Source organism: Telopea speciosissima, chromosome 2 (genome assembly GCF_018873765.1).
Source record: "Telopea speciosissima isolate NSW1024214 ecotype Mountain lineage chromosome 2, Tspe_v1, whole genome shotgun sequence".
Taxonomy (NCBI): Eukaryota; Viridiplantae; Streptophyta; class Magnoliopsida; order Proteales; family Proteaceae; genus Telopea; species Telopea speciosissima.
Genome location: NC_057917.1, coordinates 18,292,193 through 18,312,692, shown reverse-complemented (window position 1 = coordinate 18,312,692; position 20,500 = coordinate 18,292,193). Strand labels below are relative to the sequence as shown.

The window sequence follows — 20,500 nt, the reverse complement described above, 5'->3', positions numbered from 1 at the left end:
ACTCAGTAATGGGTGCCATGATGCCGCTGAAGTTCCGAATAAAACGCCGATAAAAAGATGCTAGGCCGTGGAAACTCCTAACCTCTGTCAAGGTGTGTGGCACTGGCCAATCGACTATGCTTTGCACTTTCTCCGGATTAGCTTCAACCTCGGCTGAAGATATAATAAACCCAAGGAAGATAACCTTAGGTAACATAAAAGAACACTTTTTGAGGTTGATGAAGAGTTTCTCTATACGTAACACTCTCATCACTTGCTTTAGATGATCGAGATGATCCTCGGTGGTGTGGCTGTAGATAAGAATGTCATCAAAGTAAACCACAAGAAACTTACCGATGAATGGGCGAAGTACCTGTGTCATTACACGCATGAAGGTGCTTGGAGCATTTGTGAGACCGAAAGGCATCACCTTCCATTCATATAGACCATCCTTTGTCTTGAAAGCAGTCTTCCACTCATCTCCTGGGCGGACCCGAATCTGATGATATCTACTCTTTAAGTCAATCTTCGAAAAGATGGAAGCACTTGTGAGCATGTCTAACATGTCGTCAAGTCTTGGAATAGGAAACCTGTATTTGACGGTGATCTTGTTTATTGCCCTGCTATCAATACACATCCTCCATGTACCATCTTTCTTTGGAGTAAGTAATGCTGGAACAGCACATGGGCTCATGCTCTCAACAATAAACCCCTTGCGAATCAGGTCATCCACTTGTCTCTTGAGCTCGGCATGCTCAGTAGGGCTGAGATGATAAGTGGGCAGATTTGGTAGCACCGAACCTGGTACTAGATCAATGGCATGCTGAATATCCCTCATAGGAGGTAGCTCATCTGGAAGATCGTCTGGTACTAGATCTGAGAAATCATCAAGCAGATCTTTTATGGACTTGGGATGAATAGTGGTAGGGGTTGGTGACACTACTCTCGTGACCAGAGCTAGAATCAACCCTGTCTCTTCACTTGTAATAAGGAATTCTCGGTGAGGCAGGGACAGAATTCGTTGCTCCATGGGTTGTGCTTTAGTAGTACTAGTACTAGCATGTGGTGCCTTGCTGCTTGACCCTCCTTTCATTGGCTCTCTATTGTCAATAGTTTTCAAGACCTGTTGTCGCTTCAGCTGGGCAGCTCTAAGCCTTGGCTTCATCAATGGTACATTGAGGGGGTTGAGAACCAGTGGTTTCCCTTTGAAGTCAAAGAAACACTGATTTTTTGTACCTCCCGTGAATACATTGTTATCATACATCCATGGTCTCCCAAGTAAAACATCAGTCAGAATCATAGGAATTATATCACACCAGACATTCTCCTCGTAACCAGAAATCTTGAGTGGCACTGAGCATCGCTGATTAACCTCTAAAGTATCATTATTAAGTAAGGATACCTTGTATGGTTGTGGGTGAGGTTCAGCTTTAAGCTTCTCTTCAATGACAAAAGCTTTAGAAACCACGTTGACACAACTACCGCTGTCCACGATCACTTGTGCTGTTGCTGTCCCGCTATCCATCAGTGTATAAAAGATGCAATGTCGACGCCAGTCCTCTCCTTTAGATTCAGCAACCAGAATGCGAGTTACTACATTTACCTCATAAATTTCGTCTTCCAAAGTATCATCATAGTCTTCTCCCTCAAGAGCAGCATTAACGGCCCAATTGTCATTAAACTGCGGGTCACAAACTTGGACATCTGGACTAGTTTCCATGGCTGCAATCACTGAATTGGACTTCCCTCTTTGGGGGCAGTACCTTGCATAATGACCATCTTGTTGGCAATGGAAACACTTGTTAGGTGTTTGACTACCCATGGGGGCCTTACCCTTTTCCTCTGTAGTTGGTGGAGCTCGGGTAGGGAAACCACTAGATCTGTTAGGAGTAAAGGTTCTCCTAATATCACCGGACTGCCGTGTGAATCTTCGCGGGGCAGCCTTGATTAAATCTTCAGCATCCATGGCCTTTTCAAAATAGTGATTCAAATTATATATTTCAACCACGCCTATCTTGTCTTTGATGTCAACCCTCAATCCCAACTTGAAACGGGATATAAGCTGGTCATCATTCTCATCTACACCCGTACGTGAGAGTAAGTCATTGAATTTATCAATAGACTCCTCAACTGTTAAGGTACCTTGTCGTATAGTGTTCAGTTGATCATGCAAACGCTTCTGATAAGAAGGAGGTAAGTACTTCTCTTTGAGAATCTCTTTCATAGCTGCCCAAGTAATTGGTTCCATGTGACGACGGATCAACCTGTCTTCATGTGTACGCCACCAATCTCTGGCTCCTCCAGTTAACTTACTCGTGGCCAGCTGCATCTTTCGGTCTTCAGACAACCGAAACCACTTGAAGTAGTCATCTAGAGCACTCAACCAGTCATGGAATGCAATAGGGTCATGTTTCCCGTTATATTCCTTCAGATCCAATTTTACCTTATGCTTATCATCACGGTAATACTGATTTCCATCGTGATCTTCATCTTCTTCATAGGCAGAATTGTTGTTGATCCTGTGTGTCTGTAGTGTGGGAACCCTCTGTGGTAACCTACGTGGACGTCGGTTGTTAGTGTATGAAGCAGCAGCTTCAGTTTGTGATATTTGCTGTGGAGGTGCAGTAGGACCTTGTTGTGACAGTATATCAACCTGTTGCTTGATGGTCTTCACATCTTCAGATAAAACCTTGACTATCTCAGCCAGTTGCTGTAGAGTGGTTGGATCACTTGATTTTGGAGAACCCATAGCTAGGCTTTGATACCAAATAATGTAATCCTAGATGGGGGATAAAGCCAACTAGAACTAGAACCAGGATTTACTAGGGTTTAATGGATTGGCTAGGGTGGAATTAGATAAATAGTGAAGTTAGGGTTAGGGTTTGAGAAGGAGATCAATGTAGGGATCTAGGGTTTATAATGAGTATTATGGCTAGGGGCTTTGATAGAGTTTCCCAAACAGTGAGGGGGAGATTCGGTCCAAGTTTGGGCTGCTTCTAATGGTGGAATCAGGCTGGGCAGGTTTCAGGTTATGGAAGTGATGTTTGGAGATGGAGGGATATTAGGGTTTGGCTTAGAGGGTTAGGAACAGAAGGGTTTGGGGATGGAGATTTACTTACTGGTTATTGGATGGATCCTTGAACTGGTAGCAGATCTGGATAACTGAGCCATGAACCTTCAAACAATCAGCAGCAGCAAACTTGAACAAATCTGAATGCACACGAATGAGAGAGACAGTGAACTCGTGAAGGCTATCTCAGCCTCACCTTCACAGCCTATCTCAGGACAGTGGAATGCAACAAAGCAAATTTCTTATTCATTAAATCGTGGGGGGCTCAATGGAGCTCTTACATTATATAGCCTTCAAGGCTGGACATGAAATATAAATCCTAACTAGGACTAGGACTCAAAATAGGAATAGGAATGCCAACTAGGGCTAGGACTCAAAACTAGGACTTCTAATTAGGATTCAGATTTGAACTAGGAATCCTAATTAGAATTACAACTCAATAAAGAATAAAACATAATAAAAACAAATAAAACAAATACTAATCTAAATCCCCACGACTGTTGTTGGTGTAGGGAAGAATCCCTACACCTACCCGATGGCTAATTATGCTGGTGTAGGGAAGAATCCCTACACCTGCGGCTGGTTTTAGACAGCCAGTTTACATCAATGGCACTTCTTGACTGCCCAACACTTTGCGCCATACATCATAGTTGGTCTTATGACCGTCCTGTAAAAAATTTATTTAAGCTTTAAAGGTATATGTCAATCACATAACACTCTGGATACCTGAAATGGTCACTTTGTGGAATCTCCATCCCATCAATTGTTACCCTTCATTATTTGTTTCGGAGTTGCGTTTTTTTTTTTTGGGTAAAGGGGAATTTTATTGCAAAGGGGGGCAAAGAGAGCATGAGGCCTACAGATTACAAAGATCCTGGAGCCAGGGAGTGGAATGGGGACAGACTGTCTTACTTGCCATCGACAAGCCTTCTGGGCTAAGGTATGAGCTATAACACTAGCTCCCTTAGAAATAAAAGAGAAAGAGCATTCATCAAAACTAATTTATGGATGTAAAACAAATGCCAGAAATAGCTAAAGGAATAAAAGGCCTAGCTTGAGCAATAGCATCGATCAAGGCTGCACTGTCCGATTCGATGTGGATACTCTGAAGATTGCATTCTGAAGCAAGGAGCATACTATCTCTCACAGCGACCGCTTCTCCAATAAGGGAACTATGAAAAATTGATGGATCCGGGAACTATGAAAAATTGATGGATCCGATACAGCTCGGACAATGATGCCTTGATGGTCTCTGATAATATATCCAAGGCCACCTGAGCAGGATCCAAGCGGGAGGGAAGCATCACTTCGAACCAAAAAACTTCTGAGGGAATGGTTGCAAGTATGATTTGTTGGCTTCTTATCTCCATTCTAGGATTGCTTGTTTGAGGAATTTGTCCAGAATTCATTAGAAGCACATTGAGCTTTGCTAAAAACTTCCACAGGGGACCAAACTTTCCGATTGAAGAATAAATCGTTTCTTGCGATCCAAAGAAACCAGCATATGAAAGATGATAGGCTTAGGACCTCTGCACCTTTCTTCTTGCTAGCGAATTGAAACCGATCCCACTCTACGAGAAGTTTAGATAATTTTGGAGACTCATTGTGTGGGACAGAGAACGATAGGTTGCTCCCAAACCAGGTGGCCTTTTCAAAAGGGCATTCCAACAAGATGTGATCGGTGGTTTCCACCAAAGCTCCGCATCATTTGCAGCTTGTGTCCTGCTAAAGACGCCGTTTCAAGAAATTCTCCCCAACTAGAAGACCTTTAGCACATGCCCTCCACAGTAAGGTTTTAACTTTGGGAAGGGATTTGCCCACACAGAAGAGGGGATTTCCTCCCAGTCATGACGACGAGAGGGAGAAGCTTGTGATCTGGCATGAAATTTCTTGAGATTTGATAACCAGTAGTATGAAAATTTAATAGAGTAAACTCTATTTGGACAAGCACCCCAAATTTGGTGGTCCTCCCTGAGAAAGATGCTAATGTGTATCTTCAGATTGTATTGCTTATCCTCAGTAGAGAAGAGCTGGTCTAATAAATCATTGTTCCATCGTCTGTTCCCATGGTCTATCAAGTCCGCAACTTTGGAAATAGCACAACCTATAGGTCTTTATGATCAAACCTTAAACTTTGGGATGAAGGTAGCCAGTTGCTGTTCCAAATATCAACCTTAGATCCATCTCCAATGACCCAAATGAGGCCATCAATAAAAACTTTTCTTCCAATCAAAATACAACGACAGGCCCAGGTTGGTTTGTTGCCAGTAGGAGCACCAAGGAAATCAGATTTAGGATAGTATATGGCCTTAATGAACTTTCCCCAAAAAGTATCCGGGTTCTCCAATAATCTCCATTCCACTTTAGAGAGAAGAACCAGATTCTGGAGAATAGGATCACGGAACCCAATCCCGCATCTTTCTTTTGATAGGCAAAGCGGAGACCAGGAGATCGAATTAACCTTCTTTTCTTCCTGTCGCTGGCACCAGTAAAAATTAGATAGACTCCTCCGGATTGTATCATGAATAGAAGAAGGCAAAGAGAAGTGCAATGCAGCATATACCGCCATGGAGGATGCCACGGATTTTATAAGAATCTCTTTACCGGCATGAGACAGCAGCTGGTTTTTCCATCCCTAAACTGTCTTCTTAGTCTTGGTAGCAATCTCCTTAAAGACCTCTGATTTAGATACCCCCATAACTGTTGGAAGGCCCAAGTATTTTGAAGGTCCATCTACATAGGAAATTTTTCAGATTTTTGAAAATCAACCTTTGAAGAGGTTGTGAGTATTTAGGCTAAAGGTAATATCTGATATTCTGATTTCTTCAAGTTGATTGCTTGCAAGCGAGTCACTTCTTGGAGCTTGGCATCGGAGAAGAGGAGAAAATCATCTGCGAATAGCATATGGGAGATGGAGAGGGCATGGTTGAGAACTTTAATGCCCTTGATGGGCAGTCTGTTAGAAGTCATGTAATAGGGGTAGTTTAGGAACTAGTCTCATTACTAGTTGCCTTATTATGTAATTCTGTTTTTCTTCTTTATTTCTCTTGTGCCTCCCTAGGGAGGTGGATGTAATTCTCGTTATTATGTTTGAAGTAATATAGGTGTATGGAGAAGTCTCTCCAACACACAAGATTACAACCCCAAATATTCTCTTCTTTCTTCTCTCTTCTCTTGCCATCTTCTTCCTCCTCCAACTTCTTCCTTCTCTCTTACTTACCTTCTTGACCTAAAATCTAACTTGGTATCAGAGCTTTAGGGTTTGAGAGTCAAATCCATCTTCTTGCTTCCATTCTTTCCTTCTCTTTGAAACCCTAGGGAACAAAGGGTTTCAAGGAGAAGCTCCCTATGTAACAAATCTATTGAAAGGAGCATGAAATAGGTTTAATATAACCTATCCTTGTATTTGCAACTGCTGTTTGAGCTCAGATGAAGCTCTCTTTTTTATTTGAAGCCTCTCTATCCACTGCTAGAGTTACCGCCAGCTCCAGCTTGAAGGTTCTGTATCTCTCTCTCTCGGCATGGGTTTGAGGCTTGGAATGGAGCACTAGAATCGCCCAAGGGTGCTTGTCAAGGTCCATGTGTCCCTTCTTGCTGCTTGAAGGCTCTATGTGAGCACAACTCCTTTTCGTGGAGCTCTGTTTTCTGCCCAGGTACAGCCTGTGACTGCTGCTTCTTTTTTTTTCTTGCATTTGGAGTACCATGGACTCCTCCCTTGGTTGAGAAGTGTTTATGGATACCTTGTTTAAGTGGGTTTTGCTCCTTGGAAGGTGTTGGGTGAAGTTCTGTCCAGATTTTACCTTTCTTTTCCTGCTGGAATTTACTTCTTTTGATTGGAATCCTTATTTGGGTTGAGTGTGTACTTCCCACTTGTCTCTGGTGTTCTAGTTTGGGTTGAGTGTGTCATTTTCCTGCCATCATGCCTGATTCGGATACATCTGTGCTTGGTACTGCTGATTCACAGCCCACTACTGTTGTTCCTCAGTTGGCTTATGAGAGTACTCACCAACAGATTTCTTTTGTGAAGCTTGATGGTACTAATTACTTGGATTGGTCACAATCCGTGAGACTTTCCCTTAGGAGTAGGGGAAAACTTGGATATATCACAGGTACTATCAAGGCTCCAGCAGCTGGTTCACCTACTTTTGATAAATGGGAGACTGAAAATTCTACAGTTATGACATGGTTGATCTTCTCCATGAAGCCTGAGATTGGGAGAAGGTTTATAAGGAAAGAAACTGCCAAAGCTATTTAGGATAGTGTCTCTATGGCTTTTGACAAAGTAGGTGACACTGCCAAGGTCTATCAGCTCCATCAAAAAATTCACTCATTGAAGCAGGATGACAGCACTATTTCTGAGTACTATAGTGCGTTTCTTAGTCTTGTGGAGGAGTATGACCACTATAGGGACCTTCATTTGACCAACCCAGAGGATGAATCAAAGGTGTATCTAACTCTTGAAAAAGAGTGTGTCTTCTCTTTACTTGGTGGTCTGAACCCTGACTATGAGCCAGTTAGACTCCAGCTGTTAGGCTGGTCTCCCCTTCCCTCTCTTAGTGCAGTCTACAGTTACTTACAGAGTGAGGAGACCCGGAGGCTTCCTATGGCACCACCACCAGCATCATCTCATGAGAGATCAGCCCTCAATTCCAGTTCTTTTCGGGACACCCGTGGAGGTGGTAGAGGCCAAGGGCCTAACCGTGAGGAAGCCAGTATTGTGGAGACAGTTGGTGCCAGTGGAGTTGGGCGAGACAGATTTAAATGTGATCATTGTGGACGCACTGGACACACCAAGGATAGGTGTTGGTCTCTCCATGGTCGCCCTCCTGATATGCGTGGTCGTGGTGGCCGTAGAGGGGGAGCTCGAGCTCATTCCGCGACGACTGAGGTTGATGCCCCACAGGATGACTCCACCTTTATGGATGCAGTGGTTCACAGGGTTGTGTCACAGTTGAGCACATCTTCTACATCTAGTGTGGCTGGCTCTTCATCATCCTCAGCTTTACAGGTCTCCACCTCAGCTTCTACTGCCGCCCAGTCTTGGGTCATTGACTCTGGTGCCACAAACCACATGACTGGTACGTCTCATTATTATGATTCCTATACCATTTGCTCTGGTAAGGATAAAGTTAGGGTAGCTGATGGCTTCCTTTCCTCCATATTTGGTAAGGGTAATATCCCTGTGACATCATCTATTTCCCTCACTTCTGTTCTTCATGTCCCCAACCTTACACTGAATCTTTTATCTGTGAGTCATCTGACTAAATCTCTCAACTATTGTGTCACATTTTTTCCTTCTCACTGTCTTTTTCAGGATTTGGTGACGAAGAGGATTATTGGTAGTGGACGTGAGGAGCAAGGCCTCTATTTTTTTGACCCTTTTTTGCCCACAGCTCATTCCTATGTGTGTAGCCGTAATGATAGTAGTTCTGTGGATTCTGTTATGTTATGGAATCGTCTTCTTGGCCATCCATCTTTTGTTGTAATAAGGAAACAATTGCCTCACTTATTTTCTTCTATTGCCCTTCTCATGTTTTTCAATGTGAACCATGTATGTTTGCCAAACATTGTCGGTCTTCATATCCTTATCATGGTAATAGAACTGTTGCTCCTTTTCATATTGTGCATACTAATGTTTGGGGTCCTTCCCCTACTACTTCATTATTTGGTTATCGTTATTTTGTGTCATTTGTTGATGATTTTTCACGTGCCACATGGATTGTTCTTCTGAAGCATAAGAGTGATGTTTATGATGCCTTTCAGAATTTTTATCAAATGATTCTTACTCAATTTGAGACTCGCATCAAAATTGTCCCATCTGATAAAGGGGGAGAGTACATGTTTGGTGGCCTTCAAACCTCCTTTACTACTCATGGCATTATCCATCAGCTAGCGTGTGTTGACACACCCCAACAAAATGGAGTTGCTGAGAGGAAAAATCGCCATCTACTAAAGGTAACCCGTAGTCTCTTGTTTGGCATGCATGTCCCCAAGACCTTCTGGTCTGCGGCTCTTCTCACTGCCTCCTTTCTCATCAATCGCATGCCTACCAAGCTTCTTAATTTCAAATTTCCCTTGGACATCTTATCTCCCAAGGCTTCTGCTTTTTCTCTTCCCCCTAGAGTCTTTGGCTGTGTTTGTTATGTGCATGTTAACAAATCTGCTCGCACTAAACTTGACCCCAAAGCTCTCAAGTTTCTCTTCCTTGGGTACACTTCTACTACCAAGGGGTACAAGTGTTACCACCATAGTACTATATCTCGCGATATATCGGTATCTCGGGCCTACCGAGATATCCGAAATATCCGAGATATCGCGAAATATGCCTGAAATATTGCATTTTTTCTGCAATATTTCGGGGGTCCATCTCGGGGGGTATTTGGCCATATCTAGGCCTGAAACTTCATGGACAGCCTTATTTAAGCTTAATAAACACATTTAAACCATAAAATTGTAAAAATGTGAATTCAAATTGGTGTTTTGGGCTTGCACCCTTGATTGACATACGGTCGCCGACCCTAATAGTTAAATACACATAGATTAATGAAATCACAACTTAAGTTACAAATTACAAGTGCTAAACTGCTAATAGTAGTTGCTGTGCCTCCCTGGATCAATCCCACTCATGCCTCGCTGGAGTCGACGTCCATTGCTCTCTGTTTGAAGGACATATGTGGACCACGGTATAGAATCGGAGAAGAAACGAGTGTAGTCATCCACAAGTGTCACTTAAATGGAATCATCAACATACTGTAGGTAACCTATCCTAGGATATAAACTAGGGTTACCAATCGATCGATCCGTGAAGAAGATGATCCATTTGTGATATGATGTTGGCGCCGGCCAGAGGCGATGGCATTGGCTGCATGTATGGTGGTGAGGTTGGTAGCTAGGTCCGCTAGGGTATGCAAAGATGTTATCTACAAAAGATGATCCAGTATGTCCCTGGATTGGGGTGTAGTCGTAGTCCCCTACCCACTAAACGCCCATATGATGATGATCCATATCCATATCCACCGTAAGGTTGTGATGCGCCATAATCCGATGCGATGGAGTGGCATGTGCGTCAGAAAGATGGGCACGCCAATGTCGGTCGGTCCTCCTCCCTATCGCCCATACTCAAACCACCACAGAGCTAGATAGGTTATCAATGTCCATGTGATCGAGGTTGCAAGCGTGTTTGTCGACCCCTACGCTTCTGTTGTATGTATGTAGGGGCCTCTCGAGGTGGGGGTGCGGGGCACGTGCTCCGTGGTCCGTATCTTGTGTGGCGTGATCAACTGTGTCTCTCCGGTGAATCGGAGTGGCTCTACAGTGTCGTATCCTGGGCCTCCTGGCCTACCACATAACGCTCTCGCGTCTTGTCAAATTCTTCACGCGATCACCACCGCTAACATCGCGCCACCAGCATTACCACCCGACATCACCATCGCCACACCAGCGCATCACCATCATCATCCATCATCATCATCATCATTTGAGGACTTAGACCAGTCTTCATCATCGCGTAACATTGCCACCGAGTGGTGGAATGGTATGGGTGAGGCTTCCCTTGCATGTATCGACCCTCGTCGGCCCATATACTCGTCCATATCGCACCAATCTCGGAAGCTATCGTGGGGTCGGGCCTGCCTCCCTCCTCATCCAACACTGGCTCACCTCTATCCCTCTTATCCACATAGGGTCCTCATCGTTGAGTCGACTTGAAAGATGTCGGCTAGATCAATGGTGCCCATCTGTCCCACATGTCCCGTGCGTATGTGTTGCGGTTTCAGCCTCGAGTTGTAGTGCCATGCGCCATGTCGGATAAGCGTTGAGACCCCGATCTGTTGCGCCTCTTGGAGTGGATGAGTGCGAAAGGTACTCAGGTTCCTCTCATGACCGGATCGAGAACATGTTTGGGCGAGGACTTTAATTGCTATTCTTCTTAAGTTTTCAGCCGATTCCCATCTGACCCAATTCATTTGCATTACAAGTTTACAACAAAAAGACATGTGTCGAATCTTGTTTCAACTTTCAACTTTCAAATTTCAATACATATGTAATTTAAAACTTAAAAGAATTACCAGCATCACCACGTGCTCTGCCTTGTATCGCACCTCGATTCCAAAACTTCCCATGCATCCCTAAATACCTTGATCTACACCCGTGTGGAAAATTAGTAAGTACTTCTTCACTACTTATTTGAAAGCATGAATAAGTTGAGTTTCCAAATGAACTCACCGTTGTTGCAAATTTCTTGTAGTCGCCATCCGCTCCACTTCTTCCTATTTGTTTCACGCATCAATAAGTTGAGTTTCCAACCCAAGCCTATTGTTATATTGATACTTAGGGTTAGTAGTATCTTTGAAATATGACATATAGAATAGAGGTATTGTCGAATGCATAGGTAATTAGTAAATAATAATACTATGAATTAGTAAACATAAAACAAATTTACTCACCACCTTATGCGGTGGATGCATAAGTTGATTCTCCATGAGCATTTATGATATCTAAGAAGTGTTTGCTCTGCGAGGAGCAGCTATAGACATTATCTTTCATCAGTCTATTGCGGCATATAGGATGGCATGGTTGGGCCCTTGAGAGCGGAGTCGACAACGTGTAGAACTTTAACTACTGGCTCTAAAACTTTCACCACTTTGCTTAGTTTGGTCAGAAGTCCTCGGATGACATCGTTGTTTGTGCTTCCCTCCCATTTGCGATCTTGGAACCCTTCCATTCAAACCACTCCTCGAGAAGCAAACATGCTTCTCGGCCGCCTTCTTTGTCTCGAATGCTTTTGAGAGCAATGTAGTTGGTGGCAAATCTTGTGATGCCAGGCCTAACCAAGTCGCCCCCACATTTTTCCCTCAATAGATTGAGTGCATAGGAGTGGTTGTATACAAAGTTGGTGACTTGTCTTGCACTTTCAATCACAGTCTTCCACACTTTAACTTTTCCATATCTTTTAGCATTAAGTCGATGATAGGCTGCCTGAAGGAGTCGAGAAGAGCGGTACTTACTATTGTTCATCATCTTCTCACGCCGACTTGAAGTTACTTCCATTGTCATTACAATCTGGACAACATTCTCAATACCCACATCTTTTTCCACTACTTCCTTTAACAATCAGTAAATATATTTTGCATCCTTTATCTCTTTGGATGCATCCACGATTGAGGAACACTGTCCTCCCATCACGATAAACCATGAAATTGATGATGGACTTTCTTGTAGCGCGATCCATCCATCGCCATTATAGTCACCCCATATGTCTCCCACATATTCCTCATCTCACTAATGTACTCATCAATCTCACTCTTTTGCTGAGGTAGATAAACATTCATTACCTCATATGGGGTGGGGCCCTTGAATCCTGGGCCAGCCTCTGCAATGGTATCTATCATGGTATCATAATGGGGGCCTTGTGCAGTGTTTCTTGGGATGGTATGGTATAGCATCCACTTAGCTATTGATTCTTTAACCAATCCCTTCATCCCCTTCCATGCTCCTTTGATTAGGGTTGTTGCTTCCTTTCTTCTTATGCAATTTAGGATCGGATGTTGATGGTGGTGTTGAATCTTGGTAGAGGTGTTGGGGTTGCCCTCGCACTTTGTGATTTTTAAAAGGATTCAAAGTTCTAGGACCTCCGAGCGCCGCTCCTCCACTACCCCTACTCTTTGTCTCTGTGATCATCTTGAAAACTTACTCTGCTCCTTGAAACAGTCGCCTAAAATCCCTAGCCTCCTCTGCTTGTTTGTATGTCATCGTGCTATGCATGTCATCATCATCATCGAGGAGTCATCATCATCATCATCATCATCATTGTATCGTCTTCCTCCTCCCATCGAACTCCTCACTATATCCTCAAGTTGTTCTCTTATCCTTTGCTTGTCAGCCTTCCTCTTCTTTCTTCCCCTCAAACTATCACCAATCTCCAAGCTACTTGATAGGGACCATATGACAACCTACAACATCTTTAGATCCTCCGATCGAGATGTTGTTTAAGTCTCTGGACCCACCTCCCATAAATTGCATGTGACAATAGTTACATATAGATTTTCTCTTATCCCCATTAATGGGAGTACCATGTAACCATGCAATGACACCCCTATGCTGGCTGGCTGGTCTCTCTTGTTCCCTCTGTTCTCTTTGTTCCCTCTGCCACCTTTTGCTTGCCCTTCGCACGTTGTCTATCACGATCCGCCATAATGATACTTGTTTACTGCAATGTAAGTAACACAAATAATTAAAAAACTTAATGTAGATGCACTTCAATTGAAACTTTTAGATTACTAATACACTTGTATAGTTATTTAATATTTTTCCCCTAACCCTTATATTTTTCACATAATTAAAACCAATTTTTTATATATAATGTTAATATAAGTATTGACCTAACACAACAAAACCAAAAATTAGTAAACATAATATACATGTAATGCATCTCAAAACATATAGAAATAACTTTCATATTTTTTCATTATTTTTTAAACTTAAAACTCATATTTTTCCCTATTTATTTCTGTTTTTTTAATTTTTTATACATTTTTCTTAATTTTCGAAAATTAAAAGAATTATTTAAGAGCAGAAAATTAAATCCGACACTGTGAAGCCGTAGATCGGCCATTGGTGTCTAACATATATTTAATTCATTACCATCTAAGTCATATTACCCCTAATTATTTCCTATTTTAGTTGTAGGAAAATGAATTTTAAAACCAGAAAAAAATAAAAAAATACATATGGGAAAAAATTTACACCGTGAGGTTAGATCGGCCTCCGGTGTCTAACATATATTAATATCATCAACATCCAACAACATTTGTACAAAATTTTTAAAAAAAAATAGTTTTAGAGAAATAGAATTTACCTTAAATAATGAAAATAGGCTTGGATGATGAGCTTAGATGACCCTCCGACGTCTTTCCGGCGACAAGGAGCTTCAACAATGCTTGGATGAGGCTTGGAAGGGAGGAAGAAGAGAGAAAATTTGAATTTCAGCAGCTCTCGGTCGAAATATCGACCAAGAGCTGCGAAATATGGAATTATAAGGCTCTTAATGTGACACTATTTGTCACTTTTACAATATCTCGCGATATATCACGATATATCGACGAGATATTGTATTTTTATGTTTCGGAAGTGTTTCGTATCTCGGACATACCGAGATTCACGAAATATGGCGATATATCGCCGATATTTCGCGAGATTTTATACCATGGTTACCACCCTTCTTCCCGCCAATATATCATTTCCAAGGATGTTACCTTTCTTGAGTCTGTCCCTTTCTTTGTCCCTTCTCAGCTTCCTCTTCAAGGGGAGAATTGTGGGAGTGAACAGGCTGCTGATGATTTCTTCCTTTCTCCCCTACCTACATCCCCTTTTATGCTTGACATTGGAAAACACAGGACTGTAGATGTGGTTGAGGTTGATGATCAACCAAGGGGGAATACAGATTTGGTTGTTGAAAGTGGTTCCGGTAAGGAGAAGGATTACCACATTACATACAAAAAAGGTGAAGGCTTGTATAATACAAGAAAGAAGACCTACCAAGAGTCCTCTTCAGATCCAGATCCACATCCTGAGATTCATTCTTCTCAATCAGGTGACATTCCTTCTTCTCCATCTGATTTGGACCTTCCTATTGCTATTAGGAAAGGGAAAATAACTTGTACTAATCCTATATCCCAGTTTGTTTCCTATGATGCAATTTCTCCTACAGGTCTTGCCTTTATTACTACTCTCTCTACTGCTTCCATTCCCAAGAATGTCATTGATGCTATGTCTGACCCAAAATGGAGACAAGCCATGTCTGAGGAGATGATGGCACTTGAGAAGAATGGTACCTGGCAACTTGTGAACCTTCCCAAGGGACGTGTCCCAGTTGGATGCAGATGGGTCTACACAATCAAGTATAAATCTGATGGCAGTATTGAGAGATACAAAGCAAGGTTGGTGGCCAAGGGGTACAGTCAAGTCTATGGAATTGACTACCAGGAGACATTTGCCCCTGTGGCCAAGCATAACTCAATAAGAGTCCTTTTATCTTTGGCTGCCAATAAAGATTGGCTTTTATATCAATTGGATGTGAAGAATGCCTTCCTTCATGGCAACTTGGAAGAGGAAGTGTACATGCAAACTCCACCAGGCTTCAAGATGCCCTTAGCTGAAGGGAAAGTGTGCCCCCTTAAGAAGGCTCTATATGGTCTCAAACAGTCACCAAAGGCATGGTTTGAGTGCTTCCGACAGGCTATTTTGAAGAATGGATATTCCCAGAGCCAAGCTGATCACACTCTCTTCACCAAGCGGAGTAATGGTGCTATCACAGCTCTCATTGTCTATATTGATGATATTGTGGTCACAGGAGATGATACAGCCATGGTACTAAATCTCGTTTCGTTTCGGTGTTTCGGCCTGACCGAAATTTCCGAGATACCGAAATTTCGTCGAAATATGGTATTTTTCTGTGGGTGTAAAATGCCAAAATGACCGAGATTTCCGAAATTTTCGAAACGAGATTACCGAAATTACCGAGATTTCCGAAATTTTCGAAACGAGATGACCGAAATTTCCGAAATACTCGAAATATTGCACGTGACTTTTTCAATATCTCGCGATATATCGTGAGTCCACGATATTTCGTCGATATCTCACGAGATATCGTCGAAATATGGTATTTTTCCATTTCGGATTGGTATCATATCTCGGACAGCTCGAGATATACGAAATTTGGAGAAATATCGCCGAAATTTCGCGAGATTTTGAACTATGGATACAGCTGAGATAGGTAAATTGAAGAGCTACTTCGCATAGCAATTTGAGATCAAAGATCTGGGTCCCTTGAAGTACTTCTTAGGAATAAAAGTATCAAGGACCAAGAAAGGAATCAACATATGTCAGAGGAGGTTTATTCTTGACTTGTTGACAGAGACAGGGATGTTAGGCTGTAAACCAGCAAGCTCTCCTATTGAGCAGAATCACAAACTAGGAGAGGACTGTGGTCCTTCTCTTGTCGATGCGGGGAAGTATCAAAGGCTAGTGGGGAAGCTTATCTATCTCTCTATGACTCGGCCAGATATCTCTTATGCAGTGGGAGTTGTCAGCCAATTCATGCATGCTCCCAAGAGTGGCCATTTGGATGTTGTGTATCGCATTCTAAGATATTTGAAGCCTCTCCAGGGAAAGAACTGTTGTATGCAAGGCACAACCACTTGAGAGTGGAAGGTTTCACAGATGCCGATTGGGTTGGTTCCATTACAAATAGGAGATCTACCTCCGGCTATTGTACCTTTGTGGGAGGTAACTTAGCCACATAGAGGAGTAAGAAACAGCATGTTGTAGCCAGATCTAGTGCCGAGGCAGAATTTAGAGCTATGGCACATGGAGTGTGTGAACTCATTTGGCTAAAAAGACTTGTTCAGGAACTGGGATTTGACACTGAAGGACCCATGAGGCTGTACTATGACAACAAGGCTGCCATCAGTATTGCTTACAACCCTGTTCAACATGACCGGACGAAGCACATTGAGGTTGATAGGCATTTCATCAAGGAGAAGATAGACTTTGGCTGTATTTGTACTCCTTTTGTGAAGACTGGTGATCAGTTGGCAGATATCTTCACCAAGGCTCTTGGCTCTCCTCAGTTTAGTTCTCTCCTAAGCAAGCTGGGAATGCATGATATATATTCTCCAGCTTGAGGGGGAGTGTTAGTAGTCATGTAATAGGGGTAGTTTAGGAACTAGTCTCATTACTAGTTGCCTTATTATGTAATTTTGTTTTTCTTCTTTATTTCTCTTGTACCTCCCTAGGGAGGTGGATGTAATTCTCTTTATTATGTTTGAAGTAATATAGGTGTATAGAGAAGTCTCTCCAACACATAAGATTACAACCCAAAATATTCTCTTCTCTCTTCGCTCTTCTCTCTTCTCTTGCCATCTTCTTCCTCCTCCAACTTCTTCCTTCTCTCTTACTTACCTTCTTGACCTAAAATCTAACTCAGTCCTGCTCCGCTGTGTTTATAAATGCACTTAGAACCTGGGAACATAAAATAAAGATGAAAGGGGAGAGGGGATCACCTTGGGAAATGCCACGGGATGGGGAGAAGGTCACTCTTTCACAGCCAGTAACATGTAAGGAGTAGGAAACCGAGGAAATACATTCCATAATAAAACCCATTCATTTGTTACAAAAACATAGCTTAAGAAGGGAAGCCTTGATAAAGGGCCACTCAAGTCTATCGTAAGCGTTTTTCATGTCCAACTTCGGAGCTAAGAATTCCCCCCCCCCCTCTTCTGATGCTTAATATAGTGAAAAAGTTCATGAGCTATGAATATATTGTCTAAGATTAACCGATCAGGGACAAATATCGATTGGGTGGGAGAAATTATACCTTGGAGGGCTCCTCGGATTCTAACAGCCATAATCTTTGTGATTATCTTGACTGTGACAGTATAAAGGCTGATTGGCCAGTAATGTTCTGCTTTCTCTGGACTAGGAATTTTTTGGATTAGGCAAATGAAGGTCCAGTTGTGTTCTTGAGGGAGATGACCTGTAGAGAAAAATTCCTTGCAAAAAATTGAAGACGCCTTCTTTGGTGACCTGCCAAAAATGCTGGCAGAAGCAAGGAGGGAACCCATCTAGACCCGGAGACTTTGTTGACCCCATTGCTGCCAAGGCATTAAAGGTTTCCTCCATAGTCGGCTCTGCACATAGGATATTGTTTAAATATTCATCCACAACTGGTTGAACACAATTAAGAGCTTGCTAAAGAAAATCGGAATCTACTCCCTCTGAGGTGACTGCATTAATAAACCTCCTTCTCATGCTTTGTCCACTCCCCACTGTCAAGTTTCAGTTTCAGAATTTTGTTCCTTTGGCGGCGCTGGATTGTTGTAGCATGGAAGAATGCAGAAATTTTATCACCACTCTGGATCCAATATGTTTTAACTTTCTGATGCCACATAACCTCTTCCCTAGCAAGTTCTTCTTCAAGGAGGCTGACGATAAAATTTTCCTGATCTTGGCTAAATGTTGAAGATGGCTGACTTTGAATGGCTTCAAGATCCCTCTTTAAGTCTCGGATTCTAGATTGAGCATGGCCAGACTCCTCACAATTCCATTTGATAAGGTTTTCTTGCAATTCTCAGATTTCAGCATTAAAGAAATAGAAGCTGAGTTATCTGCAGGGATCGCCCAAGCCATTGTGACAATCTCTTTACATCTTGGATGTCTCAGCCACATCTTTTCAAACCGGAAAGGTTTTGGTCCCTTTGAATTGCCTCCATCCGTGTCAACAAGAAGGGGGTTGTGACCTGAAGCAACCGCAGGACGAATAAAAACTGCAGCATTGTCAAATTTAGTTCTCCAGGCTGAGTTTGCCAATGCACGATCCAGTTTTATTCTAATATTAGCATCCCCACTGCTATTACTCCACGTATAGGTCAGACCATTAGATCCCAAGTCCATCAGATTGAACTGGTTGAGCATGTCTTGAAACTCTTGAATATCCCTCGACCCTTTTCTATTACCTACAGATTTTTCATCCCATCACAAATACGAGTTGAAATCCCCCAAGCATAACCATTGTTCATGCCATGCATGACCAATTGAGAGCAGATTCTCCTACACCCGATGTCTTTTACTCTTAATAGGATCCCCATAAATGCAAGTTAGGAAGAAGTTATGACCTTGACTAGGAAAGTGAAATAATAAAGAAAATAAACTCAAAAGATATGCGACTTCCCTCCAAAGATGTCACCTCCTTCGAATTTGTACCTGTCTTTACTCCTCATAAGCATCCTCCTTCAAAAACATTGCTAATGCCACCCCTCTTCTTCCACCTTTGCTTATTCCTCCATTTCTCCTTGATGTTAAGAAACACAAAGAGGTGGATATTGTTGATAGTGGTGAGCATTGAGGTACTAGTTTAGTTAATGAGTTACTTGTGTATAAAAGAAAGGGAAGACCTACAAAGAGTCTTCTTTGGGTCCATATCCTGAGATCCACCTTCCTTAGTTAAGTAACATCCCCTCTCTTCCTTCTGAGTTAGATCTTTCCATTGCTATTTGAAAGGGAAAGAGAGTTTGCACTAATCTTATAGCCCAATTTGTTTCCTATGATGCTATCTCTCCTACAGGCGGCACCTTCTCTGTTTTGCTTTCTTTCATTTCCATTCCCAAGAATATCATTGAGGCCATGTCTGACCCAAAGTGAAAGCAAGCTTGATATAGATAAGTCACTTAGAGGTAGGGATGTAAATGAATAGCCGAAATTCGTTTCTGAATTCGTGTCAGTATCCATTTAGCACTATCCAAATCCGTCCGAAAGCTAAACGGATACGGATACGGATAGGCGATAGCTATCCGGAAAGCTATATTTATAAGTGTTAGAATAATGTACTCCAGAATACCCCACGGTATTCTGGTCCTTTTAGGGGTATTTTATGTTACTAAGTGTTTAGTTGGCTGTGTGGGTTTAGTCCCACATCACCTAACTTAGTAAGTTGTAACTTCCCCTCTATTATAAATAGAGGGGGTCTTTCTCTCATTAAATCAAGCTATTCCATTATTTTCTTCCCTCTCTCTAACCCACGATTCTGCCAACATGGTATCAGAGCTGGTCTGATCTAGGTTAGAGAGAAGAAAACCCTAATTTCTCCCTCCTTCCTTCCAATCGATCTTCTCTTCTTCTCCTTTTTTTCTCGTTTTTTTTCTGGTTCTGTTTTTTCACTTTCAGCCCAAAAACAGGGTCAGCACTAATGAGGTAAACATATGTCGATGATTTAGTGCTGCCCCCCCTTTTTCCTCCCATCGATTTTTATTAAAAAAACTGCTGGAAGCCTCTTTTGCGATTTGGAGTTCCTCCCTCTTAGAGATCAGATTTCGATACACCTGATCCTCTAACAGAGGAACACCCTGTGCAGCCTTTTTCCAGCCACACATTACCCTATTCCTACACCTAACTTCCCTCTTTTCTTTCTCTCCATCTTTCATTAACCTTTCTAGCCCCTACCCTAATCGATCTCAACTTGTCAGGGTTTTTCTAAAACCCTGACTCCAATCGATTTTAGGGTTTCCCTTTTCAGATGCAGCTAGTTTTTTGGGGGTGATTCCCTATTACTACAAGCCCTACTCGACCTAAGTTTGGACCCTTTCTGATGGCTGGATTTGTTTCTATAGCAAAAATTCCTTAACCTGCTAATTTGGTTACCTGCCAAAAACCCTAACTTTCAGGTTTCAGTTTTTTGCTAATTTTTGGAGGGCTGATTACTCCCACTTCAAGGACCAATCGACCTCAATGTTGCACCTATCCAAGTTGTTTTGAAGACCCCTACCCCAATCGATCTCTTCTTTTTAGGGTTTTTCCAAAACCCTGATAAAAATCGATTTGGGCTAGGGATGTTCTGCTGTTGTTCGAGTGCTTTGGAGGTGGTTCTAACATTAAAAGAGAACTCTCATTCATCAGTTC

At 42.3% G+C, this 20,500-nt stretch overlaps 1 protein-coding gene across 1 annotated transcript in view; it reads right to left on the bottom strand.

Annotated features, from left to right (window-relative positions):
* The window catches only part of LOC122651465 (alpha-ketoglutarate-dependent dioxygenase abh1-like), a 109,434-nt gene that overhangs the window by 14,488 nt on the left and 74,446 nt on the right, over positions 1–20,500 (bottom strand). The window lies entirely within an intron of this gene.